Source organism: Rhinolophus ferrumequinum, chromosome 5 (genome assembly GCF_004115265.2).
Source record: "Rhinolophus ferrumequinum isolate MPI-CBG mRhiFer1 chromosome 5, mRhiFer1_v1.p, whole genome shotgun sequence".
NCBI classification, from domain to species: domain Eukaryota; kingdom Metazoa; phylum Chordata; class Mammalia; order Chiroptera; family Rhinolophidae; genus Rhinolophus; species Rhinolophus ferrumequinum.
In genome coordinates, this window is record NC_046288.1 from 33,464,592 (window position 1) to 33,489,340 (window position 24,749).

General features: G+C 37.8%; 1 long non-coding RNA gene across 1 annotated transcript; it reads left to right on the top strand.

The window, feature by feature from the left end:
• The first annotated feature begins 261 nt into the window (after positions 1 to 261).
• Positions 262 to 5,135, top strand: LOC117022301 (uncharacterized). Its single transcript, XR_004423020.1, has 3 exons — positions 262 to 388; positions 2,036 to 2,170; positions 5,058 to 5,135. It is a non-coding gene; the product is annotated as an uncharacterized LOC117022301 (long non-coding RNA).
• The last annotated feature ends 19,614 nt before the right edge of the window (positions 5,136 to 24,749 follow it).

The window sequence follows — 24,749 nt, forward strand, 5'->3', positions numbered from 1 at the left end:
GCCGTGGAGCCTCCAAATGGATGTCTTTTCCCTTTCTCCATCCCCAAATTCCTGCAGCATCCCTGCCACTTATAGTCTACATTTTCAAGAAACATTTTATTACACTAATAGTGCTCTAAAGCAAATTCATAAAATTTGCAAGAGGACTTAAAAAAAAAAAAGAGCAAGCTCAGCAATATTTGGGGTTTTTTTTAACGGATGATGCAGCTGACCTACTGAAGACAAAGCAGGGGGAGGGCCCTTACTGGGTAATAAATAGGAGTCTGTGCTGAGAAGCCACAGTTTAGACTCAGAGCTGAAGTCTGAACTCCACCTTCAGGCAGAATGAGGTTCATCCTGGCATCTCTGCTTCTCATACTGCTGGTTAGCAGCCTCTGTCCGGTCCATGGTGAGAACTTTCCCTGCATGTCGTCATTGTCCTTTGAACAGAAATGGTCTTCAGACATTTCCATTTTCTTTTTCAATTAGAAGATGGAATGAAATATGACTTAAGGAGAAAAAGTGCTCTCTGTTCCTAGATTTCTAAAAGTAAGGTGCTTAAGGATTTAACTCTTGCAACTGGAAGCATTTATTAGGTTGGTGCAAAAGTCATTGCAGTTTAAAAGGTTGAAAATAATTGCAAAAACCGCAATAACTTTTGCACCAACCTAATATATTGTTAGGATTGTTAGCCATAGAAGAAGAGATACTGGAAGTTCAGCGTCCACGTGACTTATGCTTGGTGTGTCTATTCCTGGCCCTTTCCAGATTCAGCTCTGCTATAATGAATTCTTTCCACGTATCTCTTCTTTGTTCTGCCGGCCTGTGCTACCCTGTCTGACCAAATCCTGCACAGGGTGTCAAGATTACTAACCTCAATGGCGGGTCTCCTGCAGGGAACATCTGGTACAATTCTGTATGCTTAGCTCTGGCATGAGCCTTTGTAAGTACAACAGGGTACTTAAGTACACGCTTTCTGCAAAGAAGCAGACTTACAAGTCTAAATGGGAAAACTATCTTTGTGGAAATAGATAAATATCTGGTTGACGTGGTAAGTTATTATATAGCTACAGGAATCAGATGCATGTGCAGAATGATACACTCGGCTCAGGTTTAGAGGTTTAGAGGACAAATTTTTGTTCTTAAAATGCAGGGCATAGTTTTTTCAATTGTTATTTTGCTTCACATGTCATCTTCATCCTTCAGCGCTCTCATTTCTGTCCTCCTTCATGAAGCTCTTCCATTGCTCCTGGCAAAACCTTTTGCCCCATCATGCAATTTGGACCTTGGGTAAACTACAACATTCTGTGGTATTTCAGTTTTTGCTCATTTGTTTCCTCCACTTAAACTGTAAACCCCTTGAGAACTGAGTCCCGTATAACTGGAAGGCCTGAGGTTAAAGAGGGTAGAATTCATTGAAATGCATGAGATGGGTTACTTATGGGACTTGGTTAGTACAATAACTTTGGTTGTTGGATAAAAATTGTCTTGGATTTTTATTATTGGCCTTTGTTTGGTAATGATTTTCACCTAAGTGAAAGATTAATGTATTAAACAAGAACAAAAAATATTTCCATGGTATTTCTTCTCACAGAGATTGATGGTGTGGGGGGAGGGGAGTGTGATAAGAGAGAGAATTGTTACAGCTTGTTATTCCTCCAGGGACTCTGCGGTGAGTCTTGTCCTCGGCTTTTATGTGTTGGGAGTGAAGATCAGTTGATTTTATATTGCATTAACTGTAACCGAGTTGTAAGTCCCCATAGTGGTGGTTCTCAGATTTTATTATATGGACAATTAATTCTGCGTGCCAATATATTCTATCACAAATTTCAGTAGGAGTTGTGTTTTAAAAAGTTAATTTTATTGTTAAGGTTTTGGTAGAAATATTTGAGAATAAGCCAAGACAAGCAGAAATGCACATACTGAAGGCATATGGGTGGAAAAACAACTTGAAAATTTTAAATTTTCAAATGCACTGTATGAAAAATTAGCAGTTAAATTCTACTTATGAATTATATGCCAAAGGGATTTAAAATAACCGATTCTGTGTTTACAGGTATTCTAGAGATCAATAACCACAAACTTAAAGTGCCAATGCAAGCAAACGAGTTCATCCTACATCAGACCCCGCTTGATTTCAACGATTCATATCAGACCCCGAGGGAATGGTTGTCCTAAACAAAGAAATCATGTAAGTTACAAGAAAAAAATATATGTGATTCCTTCTCCCAGTGAAAATCAGCTCCTATGTTGCCACATAGTATCTTACTCAAACATCTCAAAGTGATTTATTTTGAGCATTGCTAACAATTTTCAAACTAATAATGAGAATCAGCAATGTTTGTTAAGTGATTATTATGCAGTGTCCTTGAGCTAAGTGTTTTATATGCATTCACTCATTTTATGTCTTCCACAGCCCTGTTAAGGTATGTCTATTGTTATGATTCCTTTACAGATGCTGAAATTGAGGCTTGGGGAGGTTAACTAACTGTCCTAGGTGTACCACTTCAAAGGGACAGAGCCAGGACTGCACCCACGTTTCCCCCATTCTCAGGCCCGTTCCCGTAGCCACCAAATTCCAATTGCCAACAGAAGCAGACACTTTGTTTCCCACAAAATTAAAGAGCAAGAAAATAAGTATCTACAACAGTCCTTTGTTTGAAGGTCTATTTTATGGAAATGTCCTTTAGGTTTAGGGTCTGTCAACTTTGATTCCCATAACTCTGCATAAAGAGTTAAGCTAAAGGGTCAGTAGTAGCTGCAATAATTTTTTTTTAATTTTTAAAAAATTTATTCATTCAACGTTTAAGAGAACCAAAATGTACTAACATTCAAAAACAGAAGATTTAGCAATTTAGTACTAACGTGTAATGATATATTTCAGCACTTATACCCTCTATTAAAATTAATAGATAGTTTCTTTTATTGAAATGATATGACCCTTTGCTTCTGTACTTCCTTTTCTGTACTCCCAGAGAAATCTGTGGATATTTCTACCACAGCATTTTCCATGGCACATCAAATGAGACTTTACACACGCATGTGAAGCCTCTGCTACAGTGCCTGGCACAATAGTAAATGTTAGCTACAATTATTATAGCACCATAGTGTGGAAACAATCAGGTGTTTTATTTTTTTTTCCCTCCTCTTTCACTCCTGCCAGAAATAAGCTCTTTATAGACATGGATCAAATATTATTTATTCCTCTTTTTGCAATGCTTTATCCCTTACCTGGTATATAGTAGAGGCTCAATAAATATTGGATCATTGCATGAATATTTTAAATAGAGCCTATAGATCTTTTGCATATAACTACTTAGAACTTTGATTTCTCCTTCTTGGATGTATCTTTAATGAACCAAGCACCCACAACACCTTGAAGTATACCGCATAGCAACTTCCTAGGGCTTTGCTGACTTTGCTTTCATTTGACTTGTGAAATGTTTGTAAACAGCTCACTTTTTGTTAGTCCCATTTTGATGTCAATGCTTTGGGCCTCAGTCTAATTGTATTCCACTTGTAAGAAAGAAATGTGTGATATAAAAACGTGTATGGAATTTTTCATTAAAAAGGCATTATACTTTAACTAATGTCTTTGCCAATGAAAGTTCTAACTAAACCACAATAATTGTCCTTAACTCAGAGGTGTGAGGTCTACCCATGACCTATTTGGGAGAAGTTACTCCGACTGTGCAGAAAACTGAGACTCCTTTCTTTTCATTACATTTCCTCTGTCATGAGTCAAGGCTCTCACCTTTCAACCAGGGAAAGTAATGCACCTTAATTTTCTCTGCTTTAACTTCAATCATTTTGAAGTGACAAAAATTTAATTTCGTATCTGCTCACCAAATTCTGCATTACTGAATTACCAGATACAGAAACGAAAGATGCAGATGATTATGAGAAAGTCATACCACTCAGGGGTCAAAGCATTATGAGTCCAGATGATCAGAACGGTCCAGATGATCTGTTTTCATCATGAATACAGAACCCAAATTGGAAGTCTCTGCCCAGGAACTCAAATGTTCTATGACCTCTGACCTCTTAAGAGTCACGCAACAAGCGTGGAGTTTCAAGCTAGCTAGATGGATCCTTGCTATTTGTCATTTTATAGCTAAGACAAATGACACATTTAGAAATTGTGCTTTGTTTGAGGTCATGCCAATAAAGAGCAGAGTCTCCCAGTTTGCTATCACCTGGGAGACCTCACTTCTTCCACTGCAGGTAAAACTTTGACTATCATGTCTGGCAGTTGATAAGCATTCAGATCATGCCCATAGAAAACTGTGGCTAAAAGTGTGTAGGTTTTGGAGTCAGATAACTTTCATTTGAATCCTGCTCTATCATGCATTTATTGTGCAATCTTAGAAAAGTTATTTAAACTCACTAAGTCTCAAGACTTCAGGTGAGGAAATAATAGTTTCTGTAGCACAAGATTTTTGTGAGATTAATGGAGATATTTCACGCTACATGCTGAGTACAATGCCTGGCACATTGTAAGTGCTTGATCAACATCAGCTATTAATTATTGTTGCTGCTTTTTTTATTGCTTAATTCTTAGCACAGTGAAAGCGTCACTAACTGGTGGTTCAACCAAATGCAGATGTCATTCAGATCAATCAGCTCTGGAACTCTCTCCCACATTAAATTCATTGAATTTTTTTCAAATAAAAGGTCCCCAAGAGAGTATGTTTTATAGTCTATTTTGTTCTCCCAAGCTCAATGGTCAAACACTTTTAAAAGATATTGTGACATAGCTTTAGAAGTGAGCCAACCTTGGAGTCAGTTATTTGGTCTGTCTCCAACTCATATAAAAGTTGTCAACAAAACAATTACCTGACTTGTGAGATTCTGTCAGCTTTGTATTCAGCTCTCCCAGTTCACCCATGTGAGTCTGCAAATGATGTTTTTCTTATTCCTCAGACCTCATGCTACAAATCACCTACTCCAGATCTAAAACTGCTTACCTCCAATTTTGCTTGATCTGGGAATAATTATTTTTATACTCAATTATTTCCTTAAGTGCAAGATTGACTAAAATTTAACAGCGCTTTATTTTTACTTGTGTTTTGCTCCAGACTCACATTGAAGAACAAATCAACTATATGCGTGGATCCTTCATCTGATTGGGCAAAACGAGTTATAAAATTAGGGAGGTAAGTCAGGCATACAAAGGGTTTTCAGATTCTAATTTGTACTGAAGGGGTTCCCTTTCCTGGGCAATCAAATGGGGGCCATTTTTTAATTTATGAGATATTCCTAAGACAAATGCCAATTCTTCACTATTATTACCTATCATACAGAGATGAGGTGACTCAGTCTAACAGCTCAGTTAACTAAACTGGAAGCCAGTATTCTCAATATTCCTTGCTTGATATGTCCAGGAGAAAGCCACAGTTTATGGTCTTCTTTAAACATGACTCTTGTTTTTGCTTTTGTTTCAGAAAAGAAAATCGAGTTTTTGATTTCACCAGCTGCAGCTAAGGGCACAGAAGGCCTGATGCCAACATACCTGCTAGTGACACCTGCATTGCCCCTTGTTCCTGCTATGCATTTAGTTTTGTGTTCTGTTGATCTTTCCAAGAAAAAGAGCTTCCTCATACATGCAAGCATGAGAATACATGGAAAAATCACCCTGTGGAGACTGATAGGGCAAATTTGAACTTTTTTCGAATACAGTACCCTACATACTTGGAATTTGCATTTTATTCATCAGGGAGGAAAATTTCTTTGAGTATAATTACTTAGTTATTCATCATATAAGGTATTTTGATAATATGCCTATTGTTTAATGCTAACTTCTCCTAAAAAAATAAGGAAAGGAGAATTTAAATCTCAAATCTGAACATCTGGCTTGAATTAAGAAAGAAATGATGGAATGTATTTTAATCATTTTACACCCTGAGAAAAGCAGGCTTCCACAAGAGATTCAAAAGCTGCCTGGGAAACCCATGGAACTTCATCAGCCTGTCAAGAGATAGAAAGGTCCACATAATAGACATCCTCCTTTTGAAAGCTCATTATTGAGAGGAATGGGGGTCCTTTTTCTACTCTTAAGGAGTTTCTTTGTAAGACGTATTGTCACAGATAAAAACTAATAACATTTAAAGATCCCCAGACTTAAATTCATAGAATATTCAGGAAAAGACTTTAAAGGGTGATATTCAGCTATGTTCTTTTATAAGTTTGCTCTGACAAACTTTTTTACTCACATCTTTTGCATAGATTTTGTTGTTGTTGTTGGTCTCTGGTATCCAATCTGTAATGCTTCTTATTAATCTCACGCTATTCAATAAACATGAGCAATATTTGGCTTAATTATGAGCAATTCATTCTTAATGGATCATTTTCCAAATTTAGGACATGACAATCTCTACTTTTCATCATAATGAAACGTAGGATTTCATCATGTTATTTTTTTTTGCATGCCTCTTACCTTTTAGAGATGATCAAGATTATATGGCAAAGGGTGAGTGACGTTATTCCTGATATTAACACAGTGGGAAAACACTCTTGACTACGAGAGGCTCTTTCTATTGATACAGTCATTGTGGTTTCCTCCAGAAATTTCTAATCTCTTACTAAAACCCATTTCACTGTCTCGTTAGATTGATTCTTAAAGTCTCCAATGTTTTATTTGACAAAGTTATGCATTAGGTTTGAAACACGGAAGTTGTAGATAATTAAACTCCCATCCCCTTCCTTCCATGGTTCTAGCCCAGCTCTCCCACCACTGCTCTGAACTTCACTGGGATTGCACCCCATACATTACTCTCCCCACTGCTTTAGGGAGGCTCTGCTTCCAGCATTCCCAGGTTGCAAATTATATCTAGCTCCCCTCATCCATTTTTCTCTTTTTATTTAAATAGATTTCCTGGGAGGGAGTAAAAAGCTCCTTTAAATACTACATTTTTTGTTGTCTACAATTCAATGTTTCTTTATTAGAAAACACATACACACACATAAAAGGGATTATAACATGTCATCAAAATCCTGCATTCCAGCATTTTTTCAATTTCAATATTTAGAGGTCAGGAATCATTTCATGCTTTAGATTGATTTTGGTATTCTTTGAGAAATGTAGCCAGACAAATATTCAGCAGCCTCAAATAAGAAATGTCACATTTCATGTGAGGTACTATTATCATCCTGGTTTTACAGACGTAGAAGCTGAGACACAGCGGGGTTAAGTAACTTGCTCAAAGTCTTACATCTACACAATAGCAAGCCAAGGTGTGAACCCAGGCAGTCGGGCACCAGAATCCACGTTTACAACCAATACACTATGCTGATCTTATATGGGGTAGATATCATCAGCTCCACTTTACAGAAGCAGAAGTGGAGGCAAATAGACACTTACTTGCCCCAAACCACATAACTAGTAAGAGACAAAACAATAACTCAAACCCAGGACCTTTTGACTCCTCAGCAAATGAATGCTGTAATCATAATACTATGCTGCCCACAGTTTTTTTTATCCCTAAATGTATTTCTTACCTCAGTCCCCTGACCCACCCTCCTTTTCAGGGTCAATCAAAGCCAACGGGAGGGTAGGAGTTCCAGAACATTCAGGTGCCCCCTAGGTTGGGACGCCCATTGAGTGTAGTCCAATCCCCAGGAGACTGGACAAGTGAAAGGGCAGCATGAAGGTAGGGGGCAAATGTGGAATGAGAACCAAACAACAGGGCAGTGAGGGCTTCTGAATTTGCTTTTCTTACCACACAAGCACCCCTTCCTCAAACAGTCATAGTAGATTTACGGGCTTTCAGCTTGATTTGGAACAGGGATCTCAACCCATGGTTAAAATTGAGCCAGTTTATGGAAGCCTGAGGAAAAGTGATTTTAGGTGGTCTGAGTGGGTTGGGAATGGTGAAACAACAAGTTAGATTTCAGGAAATTTATGGCTACATACACAGATACATACACAAGTTAATTAAAATCCAAACTAAAATAGAATTGAAGGGAAAACACAAGGTAATGCTGACTAAACAGGACGTTTTACTCCAGGAAACAGAATAAAAGAGCTACAAGGCCAAGTTACGCAGGGATCTCCTAGGAGCAGATCGCAGGGAATCTCTAACAAAGTGTGTTCAGCCTCAGTTGCTTTGTTTACACCCAGCTGACCAGCAGCGGCCCAAGGAGAAAATGATTCTGTTTTCCAAGGAAAACATAACTCTCCCTTTCACCCACGGTAGGGGTTCAGCCCCACCTCACCAGGATATAACGTGCCCAACTGTCCTAGTGCTTTCCATTTTCTATCTCTTTCCTTTCTACAATTCTTACCTTTTATTGAGATGCACCATTTTACTGCTCTAAACCTTGTGTAAGGATTGCTACATATCCCCAGGGCTTTTTTTTTTTTTTGCTGTGAAGTAAAGTTTGCTAGTACTTTTGAACAGAATGAAAGTGCCGGTCTCCAGAAAACTTTGTGTAATTGAGAAAGAGAGTAAGTCCATGAATCAGAAGGGTAATATTTGAAAGAGAAATTATACTGTTTTGTGACCCTCAAGGACAGTAGAATGTTCTCTATGTGTGGGCTTTCTGAAGTACGCCATCAGCAGCATCTGGAAACTTGTCACTATATACATATACTCAAACTCCTCCCCAGACTTACTGAATCAGAAACTCAAGGGTTGGGCCCAGGGATCTATGCTTAACAAGGTGTGGTATAATAAAAAGATATATTTGGTCTTTGTCCTGGTCCTTGGCACAGAGCCCTGAAAACTCTTGGAATTTCCTAATAGGAGTGCTTTTCATTATTCACAATGAGTCCCTTTCAACCATACTTGAGTTTATGCTAGTGAGGTGACTATTACCGTACCCCTAGACAGCTGCAGGGTGGGGGCTGGTTACCAGAGGAACAACCATGTGATTAGAGGGTTGGCACTTTAGGCTCATCCCTGGATCTCCACAGAGGGGAGAGGGGCTGGAGGTTGAATTCCATCACCAATGCCCAATGATTTAATCAATCATGCCTACATAACGGAACCTCCGTAAAAACCCTGACACAACATGATTTGGAGAGCTTCTGGGCTGGTGAACATATTGAGGTGCTGGGAGAGTAGTGTACCTGGAGAAGGAATGGAAGCAATGTGTTCCCCTCCCCCATACCCTGTCCTATGCATCTCTTGCATTTGGCTATTCCTGAGTTGTATCCTTTATAGTAAACCAATAATAAAGAACGTTCCTGAGCTCTATGAGTTGTTCTAGAGAATTATCAATCCTGGAGGGTGGTGGTCAGGACTGAGCCGCGGGTTCTGCACTAACTATAGATAGTTCGTGTCAGAATTGAATTAAATTCCTAGACACCCAGTTGGCATCAGAGAATTAATGAATTGGTTGGTGTTAGTAAACACTTGCGAAAAAAACTTTCACAAAGCCTCCAGGATGCTGCTAACGTTTGATAACCATTGTTCTATGATAAGCACTCTAACCCTCACAGTACATTAGAGTCATCTAGGAAACTTTCTTTTATAAATATCAGGTTAATCAAGTTATAATTTACATACAATAAAACTCACCCTCCTGAAGGGTTCAGTGCAATGAGTTAGTTGGCACAGCCCTTCTCAGTCAGTTTGGGCTGCTATATCAAAGTACCACAGCCCAGGGGACTTATGAACAACAGAAATTTATTTCTTACACTCTGGAGGCTAGAAGTCCAAGATCAGGATGTCAGCATGATTGGGTTCTGTTGAGAGTCCTTTTCCAGGTTGCAGACTGCTAACTTCTCACTGTGTGCTCACATGGAGGAGAGCAGAAAGAGGAAGTAAGCTCTCTGGTCACTCTTATAAATGTACTAATCCTATTCATGAGGGATCCACTTTTATAACCTCATCTAATGCTAATTACTTCCCAAAAGTCCCACTCCCTAGTACCATCACATTGGAGGGTAGAGTTTTAACATATGAATTTGGGGAAGTGGAGATAAATATTCAGTCCATTACCGCCCTAGCCTCTGTTTTGTTCTTATAATTTTGCCTTTTCCAGAATGTCATATAAATGGAAGTATGCAATGTGCAGCCTTTTGTCTGACTAGCTTGCATAATGTTTTTGAAATTCATCATGTTGTTGAATGTATCAGTGATTTATTCTTTGTTGTTGTTGACTACAATTCCATTTTATGGACATGCCATAATTTATTTATTCATTCACCAGTTGATGGACATTTGAGTTTTTCCAGTTTTTGGCTACTATGAATCAAACTGCTGTCAATATTTACATGCAAGTCCTTGGGGGAAACATATGATTTTGTTTCTCTCAAGTAAATAGCTAGACTTGAGACTGCTGGGTCATATTTAACTTCCTAAGTTTTCCAAAGTAGCTATAGTAGTTCGCATTCCACCAGCAATATGTGAGAATTCCAGTTGCTTCGTGTTTTCACCAGCACTTGGTATTGTCAATCTTTTAAACTTTAGATATTTCAGTAGATGGTTAATCTTTTAATTTATATTAACTATGGCTAATGATGTTGAGCAGTTTTTAATGTGCTTATTTGAGATCCATACCCCTACATTAGAAATCTGCCTTACATGAAAGCCTTTCTCCATTGAGTTATGTTGGCAAACTCATCAAAAAGAAATTAACCATATATGGCTGTACTTCTGTACTCCCGTTTCATTCATCTATACTTCTATCCTCATGTCAATACCACATGGCCTCGATTAGTGTAGCTTAATAGTAAGTTGTACGTTTAGGAGCCAGAGTCTTCTAACTTTGTTATTTTCAAAATTATTTTGGAACTAACTTCTTTGCTTTTCCATTTGAATTTTTGAATTACCCTTGTCAATTTCTTACTGCCAATTTCTTACACCCCCAATAATTTTGATTGGGATTATGTTGAATCTGTAGATCAATTTGGGGAAAATTGGCATCTAAATAATATTGAGCCTTCTAGTCATGAACACAATATATCTTTCCATTTATATATGACTTCTCTAATTTCTCTCAGCAATATTTTGTAATTGCACACATTCAGATCTTGCAGTACCCCAAATCAAAACCATGAGCTGTAGCCTTTGAACAACCTTCATCTATAGGAACAAGACAAGCATATGTGTTCTTTATTTATCATACATGTCATTTGAGAAATGGTCAGATGTGGCTTCTGGCCTAACTTTAATTGGATACTATTGCTTCCTCCTTCATAGAAAAGTAGTTAGTCACTTAAAGCAATTATATAGGACACTCTCAAATTTTCCTCACCCGATCTGCAAGTCTACCTAAATCTCCTTCCATCCTTATCAATTCCCTTTTGCTACATTAACTTGGTACCCCTTCTCCTCATTCCTCCAAGGCCAATCCCTCTACCTGTGTTTAAATCTCATCTCTTCTTCCTATCTCAGGAGACTCACAGTATCAGCTCTCCTTTTGTTCTTTTCTATAATCAATCACTTCCTCCCAATTAGTTCCACCTCCCTACCATTTAAATATAGTTTAGTCTCTCCAATCTCAAAAACAAAACAAACAAAAAAGCCTCTTCCTGGTCCCCTTCTGGCTATTGTATCCCTTTTCTTCTCCTCCAATATAGCCAAACCTCTTGAGTTGTCTGTACTTCATGTCATTTCTCCAAGGTTCTCTCTGCAGCACCTTCCAGATAAAACTTCCATCCATCTGTACCCTCAAACAACTGTCAATCATGTCACCAATGACCACTATAGCAGTATCAGTCAGCCAGTTCCACAACAGTGCTATGTAGCTCAGTGGTTTACAACAAAACTGTTTATTTCTTGTCCAAGTATCTTCAGTTCAGCTGAGGTTCAGACAAGGGTGAGTTTGGGGTTAATTCAGGCCATTTGTTTGGTTCAGATCTCTTCCATGTGTCTGTCATTTGGGGGGGATCAGATGGTATTGCAGGGCATATTCTTCCCATGGTGATAGTAGGTCCGGAGGACGGGGGCGCAGAAACATGCTACTCCTGCTCTGGTCTAGGCTTGGAATTATCAACCCATTGCATCCATTCATATTTTATTGGCCAAAGAAAGTCATATGGACATGCCCAATATCAGTGGGGCAGGAATTTATTTTACCTCTAGTAGAACTACAAACCTACATGGCGAAGGGCATGGGTACAGAGAGGAGTAAAGAAATGGGAACAATACTAAACCTGTCACAGTTGTCAAGTCAAGTACAATGATAAGTATTTCATGCTCATCCTATGGAACTCAATAGCATTTTACAGGAAGGGAGGAGTAGTGCACAGTTATAGTGTCTTCCCTTGGCACTCAGAATGGCTCACTTCCCCTAGATTTCCTTCTACCTTTCTGGCCACTCCTTCTCAGTCTTTACTTTCAGGCTCATCTTCTCTCTGGCAAAGAGAGAGAAGATGACTTGGCTTTTTTTTTTATCATTATATGCTTTCTTCCCAAAAAATATCATCTAAGGCCACAGCTTTCATTATTATGTAAACACTGATGATTCCAAACTTTTCATCCCTAGTTCTCTGAACTCTATTCCATTCCACCCAAATGACTCTGCTATATTTCCACTTTTGATTTTGCAAAGGTACCTCAAACTCAATGTCAAGGACCAAAATTCATGATCCAATTCCAATCTGGTCCAATTTCAGTATTACCTATCTCAGTGAAAGCTCCACAACTTGGCTAATTGTACAAGATAGAAAACTAGGACTCATTGCAATTTTTTTTCTATCACTGCCAGCTCTGTATCCAATTCATAGCAAAACTTCCCTAAATATCCCCCTATCTGTCCACACTCTCCATCTTTACTGCCACCACTTTTGCCAAAATGCCATCGATTCTTACCTGGCTTAATTAAATAGCTTCAAGCTGTCTATCTCCCTCATCTTCTCTGATATCCTTCCATAATGCAGATAATTAAGATGATCCTTACAAAATGTAAATTAGATGACGTCACTCTTGCTTCATTTCCAAGCAAGGTCACTTTCTCAGGAAAGCCTTCCATGTCCATCCAACCTAAGTCAGATCTTTTTGTGATGCGCTCTTATGTAACTGTTTCTTTTCCTTGAGAATACTTACCTTAGTCACTAGTAATACACTTATTAGTGTGACCACGGTACAAATATCTATCTCCCCATTAGGCTTTAAATTCCATGAGATCAATAACTATGGTTTTACCCATCAACAAAATGAAAAGACAATCTAGTGAATGAGAGAACATATTCACCAATGAAACATACAATAAGGGGTTAATATCCAAATTATATAAAGAACTCAGACAACTTAACACCAAAAACCCCCCAAACAATCCAATTGAAAAATGGGCAGAAGACCTGAATAGACATTTCTCCAAAGAGGACATACAGAGGGCCAACAGACATATGAAAAGATACTTAATGTCACTAATCATCAGAGAAATGCCAGTAAAAACCACAAAGAGATATCACCTCACACCTGTCAGAATGGCCATTATCTATAAATCAACAAACAACAGGTGTTGGCGAGGATGTGGAAACAAGAGAACCCTTGTGCACTCTTGGTGAAAACAGGATGGAGATGCCTCAAAAAAATTAAAGATAGAACTACCTTATGTCCAAGCAATTGCACTCCTGGGTATTTATCTGAAGAAATCCAAAACACTAATTCAAAAAGGTATATGCACCCCTATGTTCACTGCAGCACTATTTACAATAGCCACGATATGGAAGCAACCCAAGTGCCCATCAATAGATGACTGGAGAAGAAGAGGTGATACATATATACAATGGAGTATTACTCAGCCATAAAAAAGAATGAAATCTTACAATTTGCAACGACATGGATGGACCTAGAGGGTATTATGCTAAGTGAAATAAATCAGACAGAGAAAGACAAATACCATATTATTTTATTTATATGTGGAATCTAAAACACAAAATAAATAAATAAATAAACAAAACAGAAACAGACTCATAGATACAGAGAACAAACTGATAGTTGCCAGATGGCAAGGGTTTGGGGGGCTGAGTGAAAAAGGTGAAGAGATTAAGAAGTACAAAGTGGCAGTTACAAAATAGTCATGAGGGTGTAAAGTGCAGCATTTAGCCAATAATATGTTATAACTATGTTTGGTGCCAGGTGGGATACTAGACTTATCAGGGGGATTACTTCTTAAGTTATATTAATGTCTAACCACTATGCTGTTCGCCTGAAACTGATGTAATATTGAATGTCAACTGTAATTGAAAAAAAAATTTAAATTTAAATTAAAAAGAAAAAGAACTATGGTTTTGTTCATCCTTGTGTCCCTAGCATCAATTATGGCCGGGCACATAGGAGGAATTCAATAAATATTTGTTGAATTAATATGTGAATGAATGAATGCATGAATGAAGGACTTGTGAGTGTCTCATATATTATCATTTAAGATAATACAACAAAGAACTTTTCACATGTCTGTCTTAGTTCTCTAACTGGATTGCAAAAATCTTCAACACAGTGTCAGACTTTCATTTCTTTGTCTCCCCACATGGTATCCTAGATATGCAGTAAGCAACTCTTGTGCAAAATGAAGAATACCTTGCACAGTGTATAATTTGTTTGAATATTTAGGAAAAACTTTTTTGTTTTAACCACATTACCTAGAAAACATGACCAGGAGAAAGTAGGACCTAACCACATGTTTGTAACTACCATTGTGTACCTGAATATGCTGGTAGATTTGAATCAATTGATAATTGTCATTGAAATTTAATGTAATTGTGTAATATTAAGATCTTCAAGTTAAATTCCACTAAAATTATGTCATTATATTAAGGTACTAGTATATATTACTGGAAAAAGCAAAATCAATAGTGAATCCATTGTCACCATAAATTTAAGATGACAAATATTTATTAAATTCTTATATGCTGTATAGAGTCCCATTAAAAAACCAGCACGCTTAGCTGGAATTTTGAAAAGAATGCAGTGAAGGAACTACTTCAGAGATGTGGACGGGTTAAGGGAACCAACAAGAAAGGCTGAGGCACCCAAGGACTGGTGGCCACTCCTATGTCTGAAGGAGAAAGGAGGAGGGAAATGGTGTTATAGAAGGTTGTTTGGAGAGCTGCAGCTTGGAAACCAGAGAGCCTGACAGAAATCATAGTCACTGAGGGATCAGCCACAACTAGGACTGAATGTGAACAAGGAGTGGAGTAAATAAATTCTTCTACCTCCATTTCTTTTCACCCTCTAATCTCCTAGCCATACTCCACTCCCTTATTGATTGAACTCATCCAGAAAGGGTCAGATGAGAAAACAGAGAGGTTAAGGAGTTAGCCCAGAGTCACAGAGCTAATGAATGTCAGTTCTGGTTTTGCATCCCAGGAGGCAGACCTCAAATAACCATAATCTTATTCATTATTGTACACATCCAATAGAGGACTGCCCCAATTACAACTCATTATAATAAAAGCTAACGAAGCCTACATATGTGTATTGTCATATGTTCCACTATTGGAAACACTTGCTTTCTCTTGTGGTAGACAATAAATTTGATCAATTCTGAAGCATTATTTTCATCCGGATGACAGCCTCTCCATTTGAAATCTGAAGAGCAAATAAGTAAATATTATATTCCTAAATTTAGTGGGGCTTGAAGCCCCAGGCAAATTCCCCGATATAGTAGACCATGGGACTAACATCCTTCTCCCTCAAAGATGGGCAATGAAGAGGCCCAGCTCTCCACCAATGCCTTCTTGGTCTGATTCTTTCTGCTGATTTCTGGGTTGGGTTCCCAGCAGAGGCTCCAGCTCTATCTCTGACATCCTCCAGTCTGGAGGCCCTTATGGTTTCTCATCCACTGGTGAACAACTGCCCTCCCCACCAATCCAAAGGGCAACCTAGGACCCTCTGGGAGCACTCTCATAACCTCACAGGGCTCTGCCTCTTTTCAAGAGGTTCTTTAACACCTGCTGATGGCTGGCCCCAAAAACCCCATGCTTAAGTTAAAGAGTGGGGCAGTGCTTCTTTCTCCATTCAGAATGAGACCCCTAAGGGACTCCTAGGGACTGCGGACAGGTAGATCCTATGACTCCCTTCTGTCAATGCTCAAACTCAGGACCCCAGGACTTGCCTCTCAAAGTATGTTCCTTCAACCAGCAACGTCAGTGTCATTTGAGAGCATGTTAGAAATGCAGAATCTGAATCCGAACCTGCATTTTGATAAGAGTTCCAGATGATTTATATGCAACTAACACTGAAAAGCTCTTTGTTTTACATTTCTCCCTGCCTTCCCACTGAAAAAAAAGACAATGGGCATGAAATCCGAGGGGTGCACCATAATTCTCCCAAGCTGGGTCTGCACAAGGCTAAGAAGAATAAAAAGATGTAGAAGTCAGAAGACCTTGAATCAAAATCTGGTCCTACCTATATGATTAACTAACATTTAATTAAGTTCTCTGAGTCTCATTATTCTAAATTTTTAGATGAAAGTGATATCTACCCCTTAGGGAACTAAGAATAAAAACATTTTCAGATCAGCTCCATGAAACTTGGGGGCCTTCCTGGGATTTATAAATTCCAGGAAGTTGGGATTATATTCCCATTTCTAATATTTCATTGGCCTAGAAACGGTCACAGTCAACCCTGTGAGTTTAAGCCACAGTCCTCTACTGGCATCCAGTGGTGAATGGTATAATGTGACAACAATGAACTCACCAAACATAATAATTCAGTAAACCCTAGAACTGACCCAGGAAGATGAAGCAGAAAACTAGCATGTAACTCATTGTTTGGACTCCAAAAGAGAGACCAAAGAGAGAAATGGAAGAAACATGGCTAGCTACAAGCCCAGTGTCAGCTTAGACCTGACACAGATTCAAACATTGTTCTGAGCAAGAAAATACATACCAGTCCATTTTTAGCTGCCAGGTGCCTAACTAAAGAGATGTGTGCTCAATTTTCCTTCATGCATCAGCTCAAACTAGATGTGAAATAATTGTGTAGAGTTCAATCAAGCTGAGACCCATTATTCAGTAACAAAATTAACATTTCTAAAGTACTTTATCACAAACGACAGGTTGGTCACTCAGCTTCCTTGCCTGAATCATTAGCCCCAGATTTGTGTCTTTCTATTTGCCTTATTTGCATGTTCTTCCCTTTCTGGTTCCCACTCCTGAAAGTAAAAATGAGGACAGGCAAAGAAAGTCACACTGATTCTCGCTTTCAATAAAGGAGATACTCCATTTACTAAGTATCTAATATGTATGGGGGGAATTCCATACATATTCTACTTCTGTCATAGTTGATGTTCCCAACAGACAATCATGGTGTCCACAGAGTACAGTTTTTAATTTTGCCTGACATATAGTTTTGGAAATTTTAGTGTGTTTTATCATTAATTGCAACTTGTAGACTCTCTGCCTAGGAGCAATTTCAAAGAATTCCATTTTGGAAATATCCAACAGATCATTTTTTTTAACTTAAAGTACCTTCCCATATTCTCCCACCTAAGATAAAACATCATATGCAGATACAGTTTTCACCAAAGTCAATGAAAATCTGAAAATTTCAATTGTAATAAGGGCAGAAACTGGGATTAACAGGATTCACCGTGCCACCATTTTCCTAACCTGGATTCGAGTCTTTGGAGTTTTTTCTTTTCTTATTTGTTAAAGTAAAATTTAAAAAAAAAAAAAAACTTTTTTATTAAACTCATGTCCCCTTTCTATTATCCAACTACCCTTATAGGATTAATGAAAAGAGAGATTCTTTTTCTAAGTACTTAGAGAGACTCTTGAATGTGTGACCTCTTGATTCCTTCAAGGAGCACACCTGGTGGCGTGGTGAGGCAAGGAGTCGTGTTCAGTGTGGTGTTGCCATGTGACAGGCCAGCAGAGTGGTTCTACTTCTATGAATGCCTGTGATTCCTGGACCCTCTGGTAAGTTCTAAATTCTACTGACTAGAAGAGACTTAGAAGTTCCCTTTACATTTCTTTTGTCACAATAAGAACTAGGGTTTGTTTGGTTTTTTTTGTGCTTTTTTTTTTTTCCTAGCAAAAGCTAAAATTCCAAAGATTAAAAATGAGAAGTCTCCTAACTTTTTTTTGGCCCCCTCCATTTTCCATGTCCTCCAGCTTTGCACTCTTGTTCCCCAGAATAGACCTGGAACCCTGGTGTTGGCTATGACTAATAAGACCATCTAGCCAATTTAAAGTGAAAAGTTTGTGTAACTTTGGGAAAACCTTGGCCAAAATCTGAGGTTGGCTTTTGCCAATGTTCACGTCAACATATATTAGCAATAAAAATGCTGCTTTGTGTCCTGCGAGCTTGGGACAAGCCATAATATTTTGACACCTAGCATTCATCCTCATAACCAACCAGTGAAATTGGTGGTGGCGTGTGGCATCTTACCAAAGACAAAGTAACAACTTGGCTGTTGTGCACGCTCTGTATCTGCTTGACTTATAAATATAGTTTTGTCTTTTTTAAAGCCCTTATCTTTTTCATCTCAGGTGTACGTGGAATTTTGGAAGCAGTTTTTCTACTATTGCTTTGTCTGTATTCCAGTACTGACAAGACAAGAATGATTTCTAGCAGGGTCCCACTTCATCTTGTCCATTTGTGAGACAGGAATACTAAAAAGGAAGTGAATCTAGGAGAAATGTGTGTTTCACTCTCTAGCTATGTACATTGAAAAGAGTGGTTTTTGGTTTGTTTGTTTTTTAAAAGGTTTCTTACTGAAAAAGAAATCACTTGATTTCTAAGTCTCAGCTTCCTTACCTGTAAATAAGAAGAATGATCTAGACAAATGCTAAGGCATCTTCTAGCCCTACAGTGTATACCTCTATCCTTCCCACATACTTGCCTCCTCTGATACTTCGATCCAGTACATTCTGGCATTATTACCCATTAAAATTAAACTAGAGTGCCATCTCTGACCCTCTGTGTCCCTAACTTTCCTCTTAAAATCATTTACCAAGAGTGATTGTCCTCACCTCCTTGACATATCTAGAATACATCCACTTTATTTCCACCACTGTGTCTGGCCATGTGAATGAGCTCTCTTATTTGGGGAACGAACTTTACAACCCAGGAGAGTTTAGAATTACATTTAGCAATGATGGAATAAATCAAACTCATGGATTTCTTAAGTAAAAAAGAATCTGGCCTCTCAGGGAAACGTGACTTCAATTTGAATTGTATAACTAATTCAAATCTGTGATTCTAAGCTGAAAAGTTTATTTAATATCAATTTTAAGCAAATTAGAGTATTTAAGAAAACTTGATATGCAAAAATTCATAATTTCATATAACTTAAGATTTTCTTAAGTAGCCAGGAAGATGTGTTAAGGTTGTGATTTTTGTCTTGCTAAGCATTTGAAATACCTAGAAAACTCTGGAATATATTACATTAAGGTATTTATTGTAAAATAAAAAAATATATTTTAAAATGCATTCTTTTGGAAAATACAAATTTTTAAAATTATAATTGACATTCAATCTTATTTTATATTAGTTTCAGGTGTACAGCATAATGGTTAGACAGTTATATAATTTATGAAGTGATCTCCCCAATAATTCTAGTACCCATATGGCACTACACATAGTTATTAGAGTATTATTGACTATTATTCCCTATACTGTACTTTACATCCCTGTGACTATTTTGTAACTACCAATTTATTCAACTAAATTGAATAAATGAGCCTAATTGTTTAAGGTGAGTTTTGGTTGTTGGACTGGAGTTAAACATTACCTAAGCATCAAATAAAAGTGGTTATTAATATTTTTATAAATATTAAAATAAAATTTATAGGCTAAACTTGATAAAAATGTGTGTTTGAAAACTTACTTTAACAATTAACATTAATTTTAAACCCAAGCAACTATTAATAGTCCTTTCTGTACTCAAAATTCTCCTCCAGACATCAACTTTACTGACAATAGTAAAAAGAGTTCCCTTTTATCATGAAACTCTGAATGCTTTAAAATTTAGACTGAAACATCTTAATATATGTCTCTTGTCCTTAAATACTACATGAGTACAAGGAAAGAAAATCTTTATAACTAGGTGAAGTGTTGGATGATGGAATGAATGGATGGATGTTAAGTGATGGATGTTCAGTAAACTTGTGGTAATCATTCCACAATGTATAAATATATCAAATCACTATGTTGTACATCTTAAATTGATACAATGCTAAATACCTATTATGCCTCAATAAAATTAGGGGGGAGTGAAGGAAAAAAAATACTACACAAGTGCAAAGTCAAACCAAGTTCTCGTGCATACACCAATTTAAATACTTTGATTCCTCTATAACTTTTGTGATTAATGAAAAGCCACTTGGTATCTCTTAGAGTCGTACTGAAATGCTGCATTCCAAATTTACTTGAAAATAGAGAAAATGGGGCGGCAGTGGCAGGGAAATCCCAGCCTGCAGCGGGGTCTTGGCCGGTGGCAGCGGCGGCGGCGGAGAAACCGCGGTGGCACCCGCAGTTTCGGGCACGCACGGGATCCCAGGGCAGAACGGAGAGCACAGAGACCAGGAGGGCCCAACTTAAGAGGCACAAGATTCAACATATCCAGAGGCCAACTCCAGACCAAACCAGAGTACTACTGGGTTTGACCTACAAGTCACACACCCAGAGGGAATTCTCTGCAGGCACTCGAGCCCAAGAGACAAAACCACATTTAAGTGGTCAACCCTCACGCAGCAGAACGCCCTGCGGTGGGCAGAGCCAAGTCTCACAACGAGTCAGCTAGGAGTTAAGCCCACCTACTACAAGTGAAAAGCAATTAAAGATCTTCTTGAAAAGGACAATATACACAACACAAGAGTCACCTTTGGAGCACACGCAGAGGAGAAGAACGAAGTAGTGCAAGTCAATATAAAGGACACATACTACATAAGATAACCTAGCAAGAACTAAGAACTCTAGGGATCTACCTAATACATCAAAGCAAACACAGAGAGTCAGCCAGAATGGGGAAACAAAGATACACATCCCAAATAAAAGAACAGAAGAAAACCTCCACAACTGGAACCAATGAAGCAGAGGTAACCAACCTTTCAGAGACAGAGTTCAGAACACTGGTGATAAGAATGTTTAAGGAGCTTAGAGAAGACATAAAGAAGGATGTAGAAATCATAACGAACAACCAGTTAGAACTAAAGAACACAATTACCGAAATTAAGAACTCACTTGAAGGAATTACCAGCAGGTTAGATGAAGCAGAGGATCGAATCAGCGACTTAGAAGACAAGGTAGCAGAGATCACCCAAACGGAACAACAGAAAGAAAAAGAATAAAAAACAATGAGGATGGCTTAAGAGACCTCTGGGATAACATCAAGCGCAACAACATGTGCATCATAGGAATACCAGAAGGTGAAGAGAGGAAGCAAGGGATTGAGAACATATTTGAAGTAATAATGTCCGAAAACTTCCCCAACCTGATGAAGGAAACCAACATACAAGCCCAGGAAGTGCATAGAGTTCCAACCAGGATAAACCCAAACAGGTCCACACCAAGACACATTATAGTTAAAATGGCAAAGCTTAAAGACAAAGAGAGAATCCTAAAAGCAGCAAGGAGAAAGACAGAGGGTTACATACAAGGGAACTCCCATAATACTATCACATGACTTTTCTACAGAAATATTGAAGGCCAGGAGGGAGTGGCAGGAGATACTCAAAGTGATGGAAAACAAGGCCTACACCTAGATTGCTTTATCCAGCAAGGCTATCATTTAAGTTGATGGAGAGATAAAGAGCTTTCCAGAAAAAAAATAAGCTAAAGGAATTTATTACCACCAAGCCTGCATTGCAAGAAATACTAAAAGGACTTCTGTAAATAGAAGAAAGATCAAAACAACCTAACTACAAATTTAAAAATGGCAATAACTATGTACCTATCAATAATCACTTAAATGTAAATGGATTAAATGCTCCAATCAAGAGACATAGGGTGGCCTGATTGGATAAGAAAGCAAGACCCTTGTATATGCTGTATACAAGAGACTCACCTCAGAACAAAGACACACACAGGCTGAAAGTGAAGGGTTGGAGGTAAGATATTTCATGCAAATAGAATGAGAAAAAAGCTGGAGTTGCAATCCTTATATCTGACAAAATAGACTTTAAAATGAAGAACATACTAAAAGATAAAGATGGGCACTATATAATAATAAGGATCGATCCGACAAGAGGACATAACCCTAGTAAACATCTATGCACCCAACATAGGAGCACCTAAATATATAAAACAGGTACTGACTGACATAAAGACAGAGATCAACAGTAACACTATCATAGTAGGGGACTTCAACAACACCTCTGACAACAAAGGACAGTCTTCCAGACAGAAATCAATATGGAAACAACAGCCTTAAATGATACATTGGACCACTTGGATTTAATCGATATTTTCAGAACATTTCACATCCCAATGCTGCAAAATACATGTTTTTCTCAAGCGCACATGGAAACATTTTCCAAGATAGACCATATGTTAGGCCACAAAACAAGTCTTGATAAATTTAAGAAAATTGAAATCATACCAATTGTCTTCTCTGATCACAATGCTATGAAATTAGAAATGAACTACAGAAAAAAACTGGAAGACACACAAATTCATGGAGGCTGAATAACTTATTACTAAATAATGAATGGGTCAAGCGGAGATCAAGGAAGAAATCAAAAGATATCTCGAGAACAAACGAAAATGAAAACACGACGACCCAAAATCTATGGGATGCCGCGAAAGCAGTCCTAAGAGGGAAATTCATAGCTTTGCAGGCCTACCTAAAGAAACAAGAAACATCACTAATCAACAGTTTATCTTCACACTTAAGGGATCTGGAAAAAGAACAGCAAAATAAGCCCAAAGGGAGCACAAGGAAGGAGATAATAAAGATCAGAGAAGAAATAAATGAAATAGAAACCAGAAAAACAATACAAAAGATCAATGAATCCAAGAGTTGGTTCTTAGAGAAGATAAACAAAATTGACAAACCTTTAGCCAGACTCATTAAAAACAAGAGAGAGAGGACCCAAATTAATAAATCAGAATGAAAGAGGAGAAGTGACAATGGACACCACAGAAATACAAAAAGTTTTAAGAAATTACTATGAGCAACTATATGCCAACAAATTTGACAATCTGGAAGAAATGGACAATTTTCTAGAGGCGTACAACCTTCCAAGGCTAACTCAAGAAGAAACAGAAAACCTGAATAGTCTGATTACCACCAGGGAAATTGAATCAGTAATCAACAATCTCCCAACAAACAAAAGCCCTGGACCAGATGGCTTTACATGTGAATTTTACAAAACGTTCAAAAAAGAATTATCACCTATTCTCCTCAAGCTCTTCCAAAAAATCCAGAAGGAGGGAAGGCTCCCAAACACTTTTTATGAGGCCACTATCACCCTGATCCAAAATCAGACAAAGACACCACAAAAAAGAAACTACAGCCGATATCGGCTAATGAAAATAGATGCAAAAATCCTCAACAAAATATTAGTGAACAGAATTCAGCAATACATTAAAAAGATCATATACCATGATCAAGTGGGATTCATCCCTGGTATGCAAGGGTGGTTCACATCCGCAAATCAATTAATGTGATACACCACATTAACAAAATGAAAATAAAAATCACACGATCATATCAATAGATGCAGAAAAGCATTTGATAAAATCCAACAGCCATTTATGATAAAAACCCTTAAGAAAGTGGGAATAGAGGGATCATATCTCACATAATAAAGGCCATATATGACAAACCCACAGCTAACATCATACTCAACGGGGAAAAAGCTAAAACCATTCCCCTAAGATCAGGAACAAGGCAAGTTTGCCCACTATCTCCGCTTCTATTCAACATAGTGCTGGAAGTTCTAGCCACAGCAATCAGACAAGAAAAAGAATAAAAGGCATCCAAATTGGTAAGGAGGAAGTAAAATTATCATTAAAGGCAGATGATATGATACTATATATAGAGAACCCTAATGACTCCACCAAGAAGCTATTAGAGCTGATAGATGAATTTAGTAAAGTAGCAGGATACAAAATTAATATTCAGAAATCAGTTGCATTTGTAATATACCAATAATAAAACATCAGAAGGAGAAATTAAAAAAACAATCCCATTTACAATTGCTCCAAGACTATAAAATACCTGGGAATAAATTTAACCAAAGAAGTAAAAGATCTGTACTCAGAAAATTATAAGACACTGAAGAAAGGAATGAAAGAAGATATAAATAGATGGAAACACATATCATGTTCATGGATAGGAAGAATTAATATAGTTAAAATGTCCATACTGCCTAAGGGAATATACATATTCAACGCAATTTCTATCAAACTACCAATGACGTTTTTCACAGAAATAGAACATATAATCCTAAAATTTATATGGGACCATAAAAGACCCCGTATAGCCTCAGCAATCTTGAGAAATAAGAACAAAGTGGGAGGTATAACACTACCTGACTTCAAATTATACTACAAGGCTACAGTAATCAAAACAGCATGGTACTGGTATAAAAACAGACACATAGATCAATGGAACAAATAGAGAGTCCAGAAATAAATCCATGCCTATATGGCCATTTAATCTACGACAATGGAAGCAAGAATGTACGATGGGGTAAAGACAGTCTATTCAATAAATGGTGCTGGGAGACCTGGACAGACACATGCAAAAAAATGAAGCTGGACACCACCTCCTTACACCATATACAAAAATAAATTCAAAATGGCTTAAAGACTTAAATGTAAGATCTGAAACCATAAAATACCTAGAAGAAAATATAGGAAAAAACTTCACAGACATTACCCGGAGTAAGATTTTTACTGATATATCCCCTCGCGCGAGGG